The 15,997-nt window shown below is 44.3% G+C and overlaps 1 long non-coding RNA gene across 1 annotated transcript in view; it reads right to left on the reverse strand.

Annotated features, from left to right (window-relative positions):
- LOC138680544 (uncharacterized) overlaps positions 1–15,162 on the reverse strand; it is a 106,792-nt gene extending 91,630 nt beyond the window's left edge. The window contains exon 1 of the long non-coding RNA XR_011321647.1: positions 14,958–15,162. This is a non-coding gene — a long non-coding RNA (uncharacterized lncRNA). The remainder of the gene's footprint in view (positions 1–14,957) is intronic.
- Positions 15,163–15,997: the final 835 nt, after the last annotated feature.

Raw genomic sequence — 15,997 nt, forward strand, 5'->3', positions numbered from 1 at the left:
TCAATTCGCTTCCTCCTCACAGGGATTGCGATTGTGCTATAGATTTGATTCCTGGCAGTAAATTTCCTAAAGGTCGTTTGTTCAATCTGTCAGTGCCAGAGCATACTGCTATGCGGGATTATGTTAAGGAGTCCTTGGAAAAGGGACATATCCGTCCATCTTCGTCCCCTTTGGGAGCAGGTTTTTTTTTCGTGGCCAAAAAAGATGGTTCCTTGAGGCCTTGTATAGATTACCGTCTTTTGAATAAGATTACAGTCAAATATCAGTATCCTTTGCCATTGTTGACTGATTTGTTCGCTCGCATTAAGGGGGCTAAATGGTTCACTAAGATTGATCTTCGGGGTGCGTATAATCTTGTGCGGATAAAGCAGGGTGATGAGTGGAAAACCGCATTTAATACGCCTGAGGGCCATTTTGAGTATTTGGTGATGCCTTTTGGACTTTCTAATGCTCCTTCTGTCTTCCAGTCCTTTATGCACGATATTTTCCGTGAATATCTGGATAAATTTATGATTGTGTATTTGGATGATGTTTTGGTTCTTTCTGATGACTGGGAGTCCCATGTTCAGCAGGTCAGGAAGGTGTTTCAGGTCCTGCGGGCCAATTCTTTGTTTGTAAAAGGTTCAAAGTGTCTCTTTGGAGTCCAGAAGATTTCTTTTTTGGGGTATATTTTTCCCCTTCTACTATTGAGATGGATCCCGTCAAGGTTCAGGCTATTTGTGACTGGACACAGCCTACATCTCTTAAGAGTCTCTAGAAGTTCTTGGGCTTTGCTAATTTTTATCGTCGTTTCATAACTAATTTTTCTAGTGTTGTTAGGCCTTTGACGGATTTGACTAAGAAGGGTGCTGATGTTGCTGATTGGTCTCCTGCGGCTGTGGAGGCCTTTCAGGAACTTAAGCACCGGTTTTCTTCTGCTCCTGTGTTGCGTCAGCCAGATGTTTCGCTTCCTTTTCAGGTTGAGGTTGATGCTTCTGAGATTGGAGCGGGGGCGGTTTTGTCACAGAGAAGCTCCGATTGCTCAGTGATGAAGCCATGTGCGTTCTTTTCTAGAAAGTTTTCGCCCACTGAGCGGAATTATGATGTTGGTAATCGGGAGCTTTTGGCCATGAAGTGGGCATTTGAGGAGTGGCGTCATTGGCTTGAGGGTGCTAGACATCGTGTGGTGGTCTTGACTGATCACAAAAATCTGATTTACCTTGAGTCTGCCAAGCGTCTGAATCCTAGACAGGCTCGTTGGTCACTGTTTTTCTCCCGTTTCGATTTTGTGGTTTCTTACCTGCCAGGTTCAAAGAATGTGAAGGCGGATGCTCTTTCTAGGAGTTTTGTGCCTGACTCCCCTGGAAATTCTGAGCCCACTGGTATCCTTAGGGATGGGGTGATTTTGTCGGCTGTCTCCCCAGACTTGCGACGTGCTTTGCAGGAGTTTCAGGCGGATAAACCTGATCGTTGTCCGCCTGAAAGACTGTTTGTTCCGGATAATTGGACCAGTAGAGTCATCTCCGAGGTCCATTCTTCTGCGTTGGCAGGTCATCCTGGAATATTTGGTACTAGAGACTTGGTGGCCAGGTCTTTTTGGTGGCCTTCCTTGTCGAGGGATGTGCGTTCTTTTGTGCAGTCTTGTGAAGTTTGCGCTCGGGCTAAGCCTTGCTGTTCTCGGGCCAGTGGATTGTTGTCACCTTTGCCTATCCCGAGGAGGCCTTGGACGCACATTTCCATGGACTTTATTTCGGATCTCCCTGTCTCTCAAAAAATGTCCGTCATCTGGGTTGTGTGTGACCGCTGTTCTAAGATGGTTCATCTGGTACCCTTGCCTAAGTTACCTTCCTCCTCTGAGTTGGTCCCTCTGTTTTTTCAGAACGTGGTTCGTTTGCATGGGATTCCGGAGAACATCGTTTCTGACAGGGGATCCCAGTTTGTGTCTAGATTTTGGCGGACGTTCTGTGCTAAGATGGGCATTGATTTGTCCTTTTCGTCTGCATTCCATCCTCAGACGAATGGCCAGACGGAACGAACTAATCAGACCTTGGAAACTTATTTAAGGTGTTTTGTTTCTGCTGATCAAGATGACTGGGTTACCTTTTTGCCGCTTGCCGAATTTGCCCTTAATAATCGGGCTAGTTCTGCTACCTTGGTTTCTCCTTTCTTTTGTAATTCGGGGTTTCATCCTCGTTTTTCCTCTGGTCAGGTGGAGCCTTCTGATTGTCCTGGAGTGGACATGGTGGTGGATAGGTTGCATCAGATTTGGAGTCATGTGGTGGACAATTTGAAGTTGTCCCAGGAGAGGGCTCAGCAGTTTGCTAATCGCCGTCGCCGCGTGGGTCCTCGACTTCGTGTTGGGGACTTGGTGTGGTTGTCTTCTCGTTTTGTTCCTATGAAGGTCTCTTCTCCTAAGTTCAAGCCTCGGTTCATCGGTCCCTATAGGATCTTGGAAATTCTTAACCCTGTGTCGTTTCGTTTGGATCTCCCGGCATCGTTTGCTATTCATAATGTGTTCCATCGGTCGTTGTTGCGGAAGTATGAGGTACCTCTTGTTCCTTCGCTTGAGCCTCCTGCTCCGGTGCTGGTGGAGGGAGAATTGGAGTATGTTGTGGAGAAGATCTTGGATTCTCGTGTTTCCAGACGGAAACTCCAATATTTGGTCAAGTGGAAGGGTTATGGTCAGGAGGATAATTCTTGGGTGGTTGCCTCTGATGTTCATGCTGCTGATTTGGTCCGTGCATTTCATAGGGCTCATCCTGGTCGCCCTGGTGGTTCTCGTGAGGGTTCGGTGACCCCTCCCCCAGGGGTGGGGTACTGTTGTGGATTCTGTTTTTGGGCTCCCTCTGGTGGTTACAGATGGTACTGGGTGACTTGTGTTCTCTGCGGTCTCTGGTGTCCACCTGTTCTATCAGGATATGGGAGTTTCCTATTTAACCTGGCTTTCTTGTCATTTCCTCGCCGGCTATCAATGTAATCAGTGTGTCTTGTTTCCTCTGCTTCCCGCTTCTGTAATCTTCAGGACAAGCTAAGTTTTTGATTTTCCTGTTCCACGTTTTGCTTAATTTTTGTCTTAGTCCAGCTTGCAGATATGTGATTCCTTTTTGCTGGTTGCTCTAGTGGGCTGATATTACTCCTCATGTTCCATGAGTTGGCACATGAGTTCAAGTAATTTCAGGATGGTTTTTTGTAGGGTTTTTCGCTGACCGCGCAGTTCACTATTGTATCCTCTGCTATCTAGCTTTAGCGGACTGTTGTGAATTCTGTGGCTGAGTTCACTTCTGTGGTCACAAGTGGTATTGCAGTCTCTGGGCTTCCTCCCTCAGGTGTTTTGGTGAGCTCGTTGGCTGCCTTGCTATTTAGCTCCACCTGAGTCTGTCTTCCTTGCTCCTTGTCAATGTTCCAGTGTTGGATCTGAGCTACTGCATCTTTCCTTGGGCCTGCTGCTCTGCTAGATAAGTGCTTCTAGTTTGTTTTCTGTTTTTTCTGTCCAGCTTGTTATTATCTTTTGCTGGAAGCTCTGAGAAGCAAAGGGGTGCACCGCCGTGCTGTTAGTTCGGCACGGTGGGTCTTTTTGCCCCTTTGCGTGGTTTTCGTTTTAGGGTTTTTTGTAGACTGCATAGTTCTCTTTGCTATCCTCGCTCTGTCTAGAATATCGGGCCTCACTTTGCTGAATCTATTTCATTCCTACGTTTGTCTTTTCATCTTGCTAACAGTCATTATATGTGGGGGCTGCCTATTCCTTTGGGGTATTTCTCTGAGGTAAGTCAGGCTTGTATTTCTATCTTCAGGCTAGTCAGCTCCTCAGGCAGTGCCGAGTTGCATAGGTAGTTGTTAGGCGCAATCCACTGCTGCTTCCAGTTGTGTGAGGATAGATCAGGTACTGCAGTCTACAGAGATTCCACGTCTCAGAGCTCGTCCTATTGTTTTGGGTTATTGCCAGATCTCTGTATGTGCGCTGATTACTGCACGCTGTGTTGCCTGATTGCCAGCCATAACAGTACAAGGAGCCATTCAATGATTTCCAATAGAGGGAAAAAAGAAATCCTGACATCATTTTTTTTTCTTAGCTCTGTCTTCAGTCTTTTTTTTCCCCTAGACATTAGAGTGCTTCAGGACACAGCTGTGGACATGGATATTCAGGCTCTGTGCTCCTCAATGGATAATCTCGTTGTAAATGTACAAAAGATTCAAGATACTATTGATCAGAAATCGATGCTAGAACCAAGAATTCCGATTCCTGATTTGTTTTTTGGTGACAGAACTAAGTTCCTGAGCTTCAGAAATAATTGCAAGCTATTTTTGGCCTTGAAACCTCATTCTTCTGGTAATCCTATTCAACAGGTTTTGATTATTATTTCTTTTTTGCGCGGCGACCCACAGGACTGGGCGTTTTCTCTTGCACCAGGAGATTCTGCATTGAGTAATGTTGATGCATTTTTCCAGGCGCTGGGATTGCTTTACGATGAGCCTAATTCAGTGGATCAAGCTGAGAAAAATCTGCTGGCTTTATGCCAGGGTCAGGATGATGTAGAAGTATATTGTCAGAAATTTAGAAAATGGTCAGTACTCACTCTGTGGAATGAATCTGCACTAGCGGCTTTGTTCAGAAAGGGTCTCTCTGAAGCTCTTAAGGATGTAATGGTGGGATTTCCTATGCCTGCTGGTTTGAATGAGTCTATGTCCTTGGCCATTCAGATCGGTCGTCGCTTGCGCGAGCGTAAATCTGTGCACCATCTGGCGGTATTGTCTGAGAGTAAGCCTGAGCCTATGCAGTGCGACAGGACTATGACTAAAGTAGAACGGCACGAACACAGACGTCTGAACAGACTGTGTTTCTATTGTGGTGATTCTACTCATGCTATTTCTAATTGTCCTAAACGCACTAGGCGGTTCGATAGCTCTGCCGTTATTGGTACTGTACAGTCCAAATTCCTTTTGTCCATTACCTTAATGTGCTCTTTGTCATCATATTCTGTCATGGCGTTTGTGGATTCAGGCGCTGCCCTGAATCTGATGGATTTGGATTATGCTAAACGTTGTGGATTTTTCTTGGAGCCTTTGCGGTGTCCTATTCCGTTGAGAGGAATTGATGCTACACCTCTGGCCAAGAATAAGCCTCAGTACTGGGCCCAGCTGACCATGTGCATGGCTCCTGCACATCAGGAAGTTATTCGCTTTTTGGTACTGCATAATTTGCATGATGTGGTCGTGTTGGGGTTGCCATGGCTACAAACCCATAATCCAGTATTGGATTGGAACTCTATGTCGGTAACCAGCTGGGGTTGTCAGGGAGTACATGGTGATGTTCCATTTTTGTCTATTTCGTCATCCATTCCTTCTGACATCCCAGAGTTCTTGTCGGACTTTCAGGATGTATTTGAAGAGTCCAAGTCTGATGCCCTTCCTCCGCATAGGAATTGTGATTGTGCTATCGATTTGATTCCTGGTAGTAAATTCCCTAAGGGTCGTTTATTTAATTTGTCCGTACCTGAACACACCGCTATGCGCAGTTATGTGAAGGAGTCCCTGGAGAAGGGACATATTCGCCCATCGTCGTCACCATTGGGAGCAGGGTTCTTTTTTGTAGCCAAGAAGGATGGTTCGCTAAGACCGTGTATTGATTACCGCCTTCTTAATAAGATCACTGTTAAGTTTCAGTATCCCTTGCCATTGATTTCTGACTTGTTTGCTCGGATTAAGGGGGCTAGTTGGTTTACTAAGATTGATCTTCGTGGTGCGTATAATCTGGTGAGAATCAGGCAGGGAGATGAATGGAAAACGGCATTTAATACGCCCGAGGGTCATTTTGAGTATCTGGTGATGCCGTTCGGACTTGCCAATGCTCCATCTGTTTTTCAGTCTTTTATGCATGACATTTTCCGTGAGTATCTGGATAAATTCTTGATTGTTTACTTGGATGACATTTTGATCTTCTCAGATGATTGGGAGTCTCATGTGAAGCAAGTCAGAATGGTTTTCCAGGTACTGCGTGTTAATTCCTTGTTCGTGAAGGGATCAAAGTGTCTCTTCGGTGTGCAGAAAGTTTCATTTTTGGGGTTCATCTTTTCCCCTTCTACTATCGAGATGGATCCGGTTAAGGTTCAGGCCATCCAGGATTGGACTCAGCCGACATCTCTAAAAAGTTTGCAGAAATTCCTGGGCTTTGCTAATTTTTATCGTCGCTTCATTTGTAATTTTTCTAGCATTGCCAGACCATTGACCGATTTGACCAAGAAGGGTGCTGATTTGGTTAATTGGTCTTCTGCTGCCGTGGAAGCATTTCAGGAGTTGAAGCGTCGTTTTTGCTGTGCCCCTGTGTTGTGTCAACCTGATGTTTCTCTTCCGTTCCAGGTCGAGGTTGATGCTTCTGAGATTGGTGCAGGGGCGGTTTTGTCACAGAGAGGTTCTGGTTGCTCAGTGTTTAAACCATGTGCTTTCTTTTCCAGGAAATTTTCTGCTGCTGAGCGTAATTATGATGTGGGCAACCGAGAGTTGCTGGCCATGAAGTGGGCATTCGAGGAGTGGCGTCATTGGCTTGAGGGTGCTAAGCATCGCGTGGTGGTTTTGACTGATCATAAGAACCTTACTTATCTTGAGTCTGCCAAGCGCTTGAATCCTAGACAGGCCCGTTGGTCGTTATTTTTTGCTCGTTTTGATTTTGTGATTTCATACCTTCCGGGCTCTAAAAATGTGAAGGCGGATGCTCTGTCTAGGAGTTTTGTGCCCGACTCTCCGGGGTTATCTGAGCCGGCGAGTATCCTCAAGGAAGGAGTCATTGTGTCTGCCATCTCCCCTGATTTGCGGAGAGTGTTGCAGAAATTTCAGGCTAATAAACCTGATCGTTGTCCGGCCGAGAAACTGTTCGTCCCTGATAGGTGGACTAGTAAAGTTATCTCTGAACTTCATTGTTCGGTGCTGGCCGGTCATCCAGGAATCTTTGGTACCAGGGAGTTGGTTGCTAGATCCTTCTGGTGGCCATCTCTGTCACGGGATGTGCGTGCTTTTGTGCAGTCCTGTGGAATTTGTGCTAGGGCTAAGCCCTGCTGTTCACGTGCCAGTGGGTTGCTTTTGCCCTTGCCGGTCCCGAAGAGGCCTTGGACACATATTTCGATGGATTTCATTTCTGACCTTCCCGTTTCTCAAAAGATGTCTGTCATTTGGGTGGTCTGTGATCGCTTTTCTAAAATGGTCCATCTGGTGCCCTTGGTTAAATTGCCGTCCTCCTCTGATTTGGTGCCTTTGTTCTTCCAGCATGTGGTTCGTTTACATGGCATTCCTGAGAATATTGTTTCTGACAGAGGTTCCCAGTTTGTCTCGAGGTTCTGGCGAGCCTTTTGTGGTAGGATGGGCATTGACCTATCTTTTTCCTCGGCCTTCCATCCTCAGACTAATGGCCAGACCGAACGAACCAATCAGACCTTGGAAACATATCTGAGATGTTTTGTTTCCGCTGACCAGGATGATTGGGTGTCATTTTTGCCGTTGGCTGAGTTCGCCCTTAATAATCGGGCCAGCTCGGCTACCTTGGTCTCTCCATTTTTCTGCAATTCTGGGTTCCATCCTCGTTTCTCTTCAGGACAGGTTGAGTCTTCGGACTGTCCTGGTGTGGATTATGTGGTGGACAGGTTGCAGCAGATCTGGACTCAGGTAGTGGACAATTTGACCTTGTCCCAGGAGAAGGCTCAGCTTTTCGCTAATCGCAGACGCCGTGTGGGACCCCGACTTCGTGTTGGGGATCTGGTTTGGTTATCTTCTCGTCATATACCTATGAAGGTTTCCTCTCCTAAATTTAAACCTCGTTTTATTGGTCCGTATAGGATTTCTGAGATTCTCGATCCGGTGTCTTTTCGTCTGACCCTCCCAGACTCCTTTTCCATACATAATGTATTCCATAGGTCGTTGTTGAGGAGATACGTGGCACCTATGGTTCCATCTGTGGAGCCTCCTGCCCCTGTTTTGGTGGAGGGGGAATTGGAGTATATTGTGGAGAAGATTTTGGATTCTCGTGTCTCTAGACGGAAACTCCAGTATCTGGTCAAATGGAAGGGTTATGCTCAGGAAGATAATTCCTGGGTTTTTGCCTCTGATGTCCATGCCCCAGATCTTGTTCGTGCCTTTCATGTGGCTCATCCTGGTCGGCCTGGGGGTTCTGGTGAGGGTTCGGTGACCCCTCCTCAAGGGGGGGGTACTGTTGTGAATTCTGTGGCTGAGTTCACTTCTGTGGTCACAAGTGGTATTGCAGTCTCTGGGCTTCCTCCCTCAGGTGTTTTGGTGAGCTCGTTGGCTGCCTTGCTATTTAGCTCCACCTGAGTCTGTCTTCCTTGCTCCTTGTCAATGTTCCAGTGTTGGATCTGAGCTACTGCATCTTTCCTTGGGCCTGCTGCTCTGCTAGATAAGTGCTTCTAGTTTGTTTTCTGTTTTTTCTGTCCAGCTTGTTATTATCTTTTGCTGGAAGCTCTGAGAAGCAAAGGGGTGCACCGCCGTGCTGTTAGTTCGGCACGGTGGGTCTTTTTGCCCCTTTGCGTGGTTTTCGTTTTAGGGTTTTTTGTAGACTGCATAGTTCTCTTTGCTATCCTCGCTCTGTCTAGAATATCGGGCCTCACTTTGCTGAATCTATTTCATTCCTACGTTTGTCTTTTCATCTTGCTAACAGTCATTATATGTGGGGGCTGCCTATTCCTTTGGGGTATTTCTCTGAGGTAAGTCAGGCTTGTATTTCTATCTTCAGGCTAGTCAGCTCCTCAGGCAGTGCCGAGTTGCATAGGTAGTTGTTAGGCGCAATCCACTGCTGCTTCCAGTTGTGTGAGGATAGATCAGGTACTGCAGTCTACAGAGATTCCACGTCTCAGAGCTCGTCCTATTGTTTTGGGTTATTGCCAGATCTCTGTATGTGCGCTGATTACTGCACGCTGTGTTGCCTGATTGCCAGCCATAACAGCGGACCTCATTTTGCTGAATCTGTTTTCATAACTACGTATGTGCTTTCCTCTCATTTCACCGTCATTACATGTGAGGGGCTGCTATTTCTGTGGGGTGTTTCTCTGGAGGCAAGAGAGGTCTGTGTTTCTTCTAATAGGGGAAGTTAGTCCTTCGGCTGGCGCGAGACGTCTAGGAAACATCGTAGGCACGTTCCCCAGCTACAGCTAGTTGTGTGTTTAGGTTCAGGATCGCGGTCAGCTCAGTTTCCATCACCCTAGAGCTTGTTTTGTTTTTTGTGCTTGTCCTTTTGTGATCCCCTGCCATTGGGATCATGACAGGCCTCCCTGCTACCTCTCTTGCACCACTCCAGTCTGTCCTCAACTCTGCTGCCCGACTAATCTACCTCTCTCCTCGCTACTCCCCTGTTTCTCCCCTCTGCAAATCCCTCCACTGGCTTCCAATTCCCCAACGAATCCAGTTCAAACTACTAACATTGACCTACAAAATCCATCCACAACCTGTCCCCTCCCTATATCTCTGAACTAATCTCCCAATATCTTCCCTCACGTAATCTTCCATCCTCACAAGACCTCCTACTCTCCTCCACATTTATTCGTTCCTCACACAACCTCCTCCAAAATTTCTTCCGAATATCCCCCATACTCTGGAATTCTGTGCCTCAACACGTCCAATTATCCACCACCCTCAGATCCTTCATACAGAACCTGAAAACCCATCTCTTCAGGAAAGCTTACAGCCTGCAATAACCATTCTGCCACCTCACCACCGCCCAAGCTGCCTCCTCACCACCACCGAAGTTGCTGCACCCCCCCACCTTCTGTCTCTTCCCCATTATCCCATATAATGTAAGTCCGCAAGGACAGGGTCCTCTCCCCTCTGTACTAGTCTTTCATCGTAAATTTGTTTACTGTAAATGATATCTAAAACTTTGTATGTAACCCTTTCTCATGCACAGCACCATGGAATTAATGGTGCTATATAAATAAATAATAATAATTTTATAAGTGGTCATAAATTTGTAAATAACTCATGAAAGAATAGTGTTGCGTTAAAACCAAGCACACCATTGTTTTTCTTGTGAAATTCTCAATAAGTTTGATGTGTGACATGACCCTCTTCCCATTGGATAAAAAAAAATAAAGTTGGATCCAAAATGTCTCATTTCAAAATGGCCACCATTGTCACCACCCATCTTGAAAAGTTTTCCCCCTCCCATATACTAATGTGCATCAAACAGGAAGTTGATAGCACTAACCATTCCCATTTTATTTAGGTGTATCATTATAAATGGTCCACCATGTACATAAGTTCCCTGAGGGGTCTTGTTTCCAAAATGGTGTCACTTGTGGGGGGTTTTCACTGTTTAGGCACATCAGGGGCTCTCCTAACGCGACATGGCGTCCGCTAATTATTCCAGCAAATTTTACATTCAAAAAATCAAATGGTGCTCCTTCCCTTCCAAATCCTTCCGTGCACCTAAACAGTAGTTTTCCTCCACATATTGTGTGTTGGCGTATTCAGGAGAAATTGCACAACAAATTGTATGGTCCATTGTCTCCTATCACCCTTGTGAAAACAAAAAACATTGGGTCTAAAGAAAATTTTTGTGAAAAAAAGTTAAATGAAATTTTTTTCCACCCACATTCCGTTAATTCCTGTGAAGCACCTGAAGGGTTAATAATGTTTTTGAATGAAGTTTTTGTGCACCTTAAGGGGTGCTGTTTTAGAATGGTGTCATTTTTTTGTATTTTCTATCATATAGGCCCCTCAAAGTAACTTCAAATGTGATATGGTCCTTAAAAAAAATGGCCTTGCAAATTTTGTTGCAAAAATGAGAAATCACTGGTCAACTTGTAACCCTTATAACTACCTAACAAAAAAAAGATGTTTCAAAAATTGTGCTGATATAAAGTAGACATTTGGGAAATATTATTGATTAACTATTTTGTGTGACATGACTCTTTGATTTAAAGGCATAGAACTAAAGTTTGAAAATTGCAAAATTTTAAAAATTCTCACCAAATTTCTGATTTTTAATAAACGTAATTCATATCAAATACATGTTACCACTGTCATGAAGTACAATATGTCACAAAAGAACAGTCTCAGAATCAGTGGGATCTATTGAAGCATTCCAGAGTTAGGATCTCATAAAATGACAGTGGTCAGAATTGCAAAAATTGGCCTGGTCAGGAAGGTGAAAACAGGCTTTGCTGTGAAGGGGTTTAGGGCGGCAGTGGTGTTTTTCCAAAATGCGCTGTGTATGCATCATCCATAACAGGGGTGCTCTTACAAGATTTTTTTCCCTATGTAAAATATACAATTTGAATATTTGTTTTAAGAAGCCTATTTACTTGTATATGTGGTTAGACTACTGTATGTGAGAAATCCTAGATTTTAACTACAAAAGTACAGTGAAAACAAAAAACTTCACGTGCATGTTTTCCTTGCTCATATTTGAACCTAGAACTTCAGGCTACAGGGATGTTCTAAGTAATGAGAATAATTGCTTAATTGCTACATTCATTGTCATGAATCTAATATGTAATACAATCCCCTGTACATAATATTTTTTATTTTTACAGTCCCAACATATTCTGCAGCACTTTACAAGAGCATTTACAAACAATAAAGACATAAAAGAGGGGGCACATACTTCATCAGATACCAAGAGGAGTGAGGGACCTGCTTTCAAGTTTAAAATCTATAAGGAAATAGGAAGGAACACAAGTCTATGAGTAATCGGGGGGGGGGGGGGGGAAGGCGGAGCACATAAGGTAAAAATAAAGTGTTTTCTTTGTAAAGTGCAGTCGTCAGTATAAAGGTACCGTCACACTGAACGATATCGCTAGCGATCTGTGACGTTGCAGCGTCCTGGCTAGCGATATCGTTCAGTTTGACACGCAGCAGCGATCAGGATCCTGCTGTGATGTCGTTAGTCGCTGCAGAAGGTCCAGCACTTTATTTCGTCGCTGGACTCCCTGCAGACATCGCTGAATCGGCGTGTGTGACGCCGATTCAGCGATGTCTTCACTGGTAACCAGGGTAAACAGTGCAAGCAGCGTCCAAGGCGCGTCACAAAGCACCGGCACATCGCTAGCGCGTGCCAAAAATGGCACACGCTAGCGATGCGCGTTCCAATTGCTGCCAATGGGCGCGCTAACGGACGCGTTGCACGGCGTTAATTTTGCCGTGCAACGCTGTTCGTTAGCGCGGTCCCATTAACGCAATCTGAACCTAGCCTTATAAATAGGGGCATTCAAATAACGCAGCATGATCTGGTCACCAGCCATTAGCTGTACCAAGTACAAATACAAAGTCTTAAGGTACCGTCACATTAAGCGACGCTGCAGCGATCTAGACAACGATCCCGATCGCTGCAGCGTCGCTGTTTGGTCGCTGGAGAGCTGTCACACAGACAGCTCTCCAGCGACCAACGATGTCGGTCCCCTGGTAACCAGGATAAACATCGGGTTACTAAGCGCAGGGCCGCGCTTAGTAACCCGATGTTTACCCTGGTTACCATTGTAAAAGTAAAAAAAAAAACCACTACATACTTACATTCCTGTCGCGTCCCCCAGCCTCAGCTTCCCTGCTCTGTGTAAGCGCGCTTGCCGGAAAGCAGAGCGGTGACATCACCGCTGTGCTTTGCTTTACAGCCGGCCGGCGCTGACACTGGGGGACGCAGGAAAGCTGACGCTGAGGAACGTTACAGGAATGTAATGTGTCTACACCTGTTTATCTAGCTGATCTCTGTTTTGTTCACTATTTGTGATTGTGAGGCATTTTTTAACTGTTTGTGGTTTTATGTATTAATAAACTTATTTGGTTCATGATTTAACGCTTCATGATTTGATGGAGTTTAATAATTCCGTGGTCAGTATGTTCTAAGTAGTTTTGGAGTGTTGCCCTTCCTTGGCACAGAGGAAATGGGCTTGTGCTTTGTGCTTACAGGAACGTAAGTATGTAGTGTTTTTTTTTTTTACTTTTACATTGGTAACCAGGGTAAACATCGGGTTACTAAGCGCGGCCCTGCGCTTAGTAACCCGATATTTACCCTGGTTACCAGTGAAGACATCGCTGAATCGGCGTCACACACGCCGATTCAGCGATGTCTGCGGGAGTCCAGCGACTAAATAAAGTTCTGGACTTTCTGCGCCGACCAACGATGGCACAGCAGGATCCTGATCGCTGCTGCGTGTCAAACTCAACGATATCGCTATCCAGGACGCTGCAACGTCACGGATCGCTAGCGATATCGTTCAGTGTGATGGTACCTTTACTGAGTGCCTGGAAGAGATTACAAGGATAGTTAGTTAGATTGGTGAGGTGATAGACTAGTCTAAACTAGACTAGACTAGTATTTTTAGGACATGCTTGAGACTGTGGATACTGGGAATAACCTGTCTGGGGTAGTGCATTCCAGAAAACTGGTGCAGCACAAGAGAAGTCCTATGGAAGGAAATTGGAGGTTCAGATTATAGAGGATGTTAGTCTGCGATCATTAACAGTACGAAGAAGAGAGGGTGGTAGACATAGAATAAAGTAAACCAAATAGAATAAAGTTGATTGAACGGCCTGCCATCTAATGTGTATGGGGTCTCCTGATTTTCCAAAAGATGATGTCAGGCATATTGACTTTAAATGCCCAATCCCTTTGTTCTACAAACAGGTAAGTTGGCACCAGAGTTGTCTGGCAGTGGCTTACTTTCCTCTTCCTATATAGGAAACATGCATGATCACTTGACCCAAGTGTTCAGATTTATGGGGAGTCATAAAAGGAAACCGTTAGTTGAGAATGTCATGTGTATGGTCAGCTTTAGAGCACAACATTTTTACTGAAAAGACTCGTCCAAATCCATTCAGGATAGTCCACAGAGCTCCCTCATTATCAGGGAGTTCACAATACTGAGCTCATTGTTATGCAAATAGTCACTGCACTGTAGCCACTTTATAAGGATGTCTTGAGATTTGTATGAGAACTGCCTACTCTGGAATTTAACAGGAGTAATTGTGATTTCTGACACTTCTCTAAAGTTTAGGAAGAATCCACAGAAATAGTAACAGAAAAATGTTATAGATTGCTGATTTCATTGTTCTGAATAAATTAACGTATTCCTTTTTCAGTATTAAAGTAGATTATAGGTAACTAAGACAGAAGCTTATGATGCTGCATGCATTTCAATTAATTTAACTAATATGTATTTTTTATGCTACATTCTCACTAAGCATAATGGTATGGCAGAAAGCAATATAAATATAATGCTGGAAAATAAGTGTGCTAATTTCATTTTAATAATAAAAAAGGTGATGAAAACACAGCTCCATTTGGTAAAAATAAATTTTGAGTCCGTACATCCATGACATAGATAGGGGAGGCGAACAAGGCATGTGTCTATGGTATTGCCTGCCGGGGGGTGCAAATAGGTCACTCTGGCTTGGCTTAGGTATTTAGATGCAGTTCTAGGGCAGTAAACTGAATGTTTGGCCTAGGTAAAGGACATCTAGCTTGGTCACTACAGTATATATACAACCACTTATTTAATGGCTTTGCATCTGTTTTTATGTAATATGATTTAACAATCTAACTAACAATATTTGATCAAGAATAAGATCATCTTTGGGTCTTTTCCCATCAACACTAAATTCCTGGAGTGAGCGAGATTAATGGACTTGTTTGCACAAATCCATGGAAATTAACAATGTCCTGGATCCAGAGTCAAAGAATATGATCATATATACTGTACATAGGGCTGTATTCTTACAAATTTCCAGCAAAGATTTTTAAGAGTGTGACCATGCCATTGTGAAAAAGAGAACACAATTCATACGGATGTTTGAAATAGGTCCTACTGTTTGAGCAAAGGGATTGCTGAACCCTTGTAATATATACGGAAAGGGTACCTAAGGTGGCATCTCTAAAGACCATGATGTGAGACCTCATCATTGTCGATAACAATAATCAATATCATACATCTATACATCGTAATTTGGTTTACTATCTAAAGGAAACTGCACTGGTATATATGACTTACCCCATATGCCTGATTACATGACTTGCGATCAGCGTGGAGTCCATGTTGTAGGAAAAATGAAAGGCATATCCTTTGGTAAGAAGGACAGGGCAAGTGGCCCTTTACTGTGTGCCGTTAAGTTCACCGGTTCTTAGGCTTCTTCTTATTCTATCAGATATGTGAATAAGCAGTGAGTGGTTTAGGGGGAAAGCAGGGAGGCAGGAGAGAGGGGGTGGGCTGGGAAAGCAGAAGTGAAATTTTTTTTAAGTCTCTTCTTCCAGCAGCACTGCACTTTTACATCAGCCACCCCCTTCTAAAGCCTCTCTCCCACTCACAGGTTCATGGAACAGCCAGGCCCTAGAGATCGACAGACTTTTTTTTTTTTTTACAAAGAAAAGTGTCATTCCTAGATTGTACTATGTCAGTATAATCACTGGTATATTTTAAAAAAATCTGTAGGCTCCAATAAACAGAAAAAAATTCAAGAAACATCAGAAAAGTTTTTAAATTGCCAGCGAGTTACAGGTGCTTCTCGCAAAGTTAGAATATCATCAAAGAGTTAATTTATTTCAGTTCTTCAATACCAAAAGTGAAACTCATATATTATATAGTCATTACAAACAGTGATCTATTTCAAGTGTTTATTTCTGTTAATGTTGATGATTATGGCTTACAGCCAATGAAAACCCAAAAGTCATTATCTCAGTAAATTAGAATACTTTATAACAGCAGCTTGAAAAATGATTTTAAAGTCAGAAATGTTGGCCTACAGAAATCTCTGTTCAGTAAATGCACTCAACACTTGGTCGGGCTCCTTTGGCATCAATTACTGCATCAATGCGGCGTGGCATGGAGGCGATCAGTCTGTGGCACTGCTGAGGTGTTATGGTCAGGAAGATAATTCCTGGGTTTTTGCCTCTGATGTTCATGCTGCCGATTTGGTTCGTGCCTTTCATTTGGCTCATCCTGATCGGCCTGGGGGCTCTGGTGAGGGTTCGGTGACCCCTCCTCAAGGGGGGGTACTGTTGTGAATTCTGTTGTCGAGCTCCCTCCTGTGGTCG

Source organism: Ranitomeya imitator, chromosome 5 (genome assembly GCF_032444005.1).
Source record: "Ranitomeya imitator isolate aRanImi1 chromosome 5, aRanImi1.pri, whole genome shotgun sequence".
Taxonomy (NCBI): Eukaryota; Metazoa; Chordata; class Amphibia; order Anura; family Dendrobatidae; genus Ranitomeya; species Ranitomeya imitator.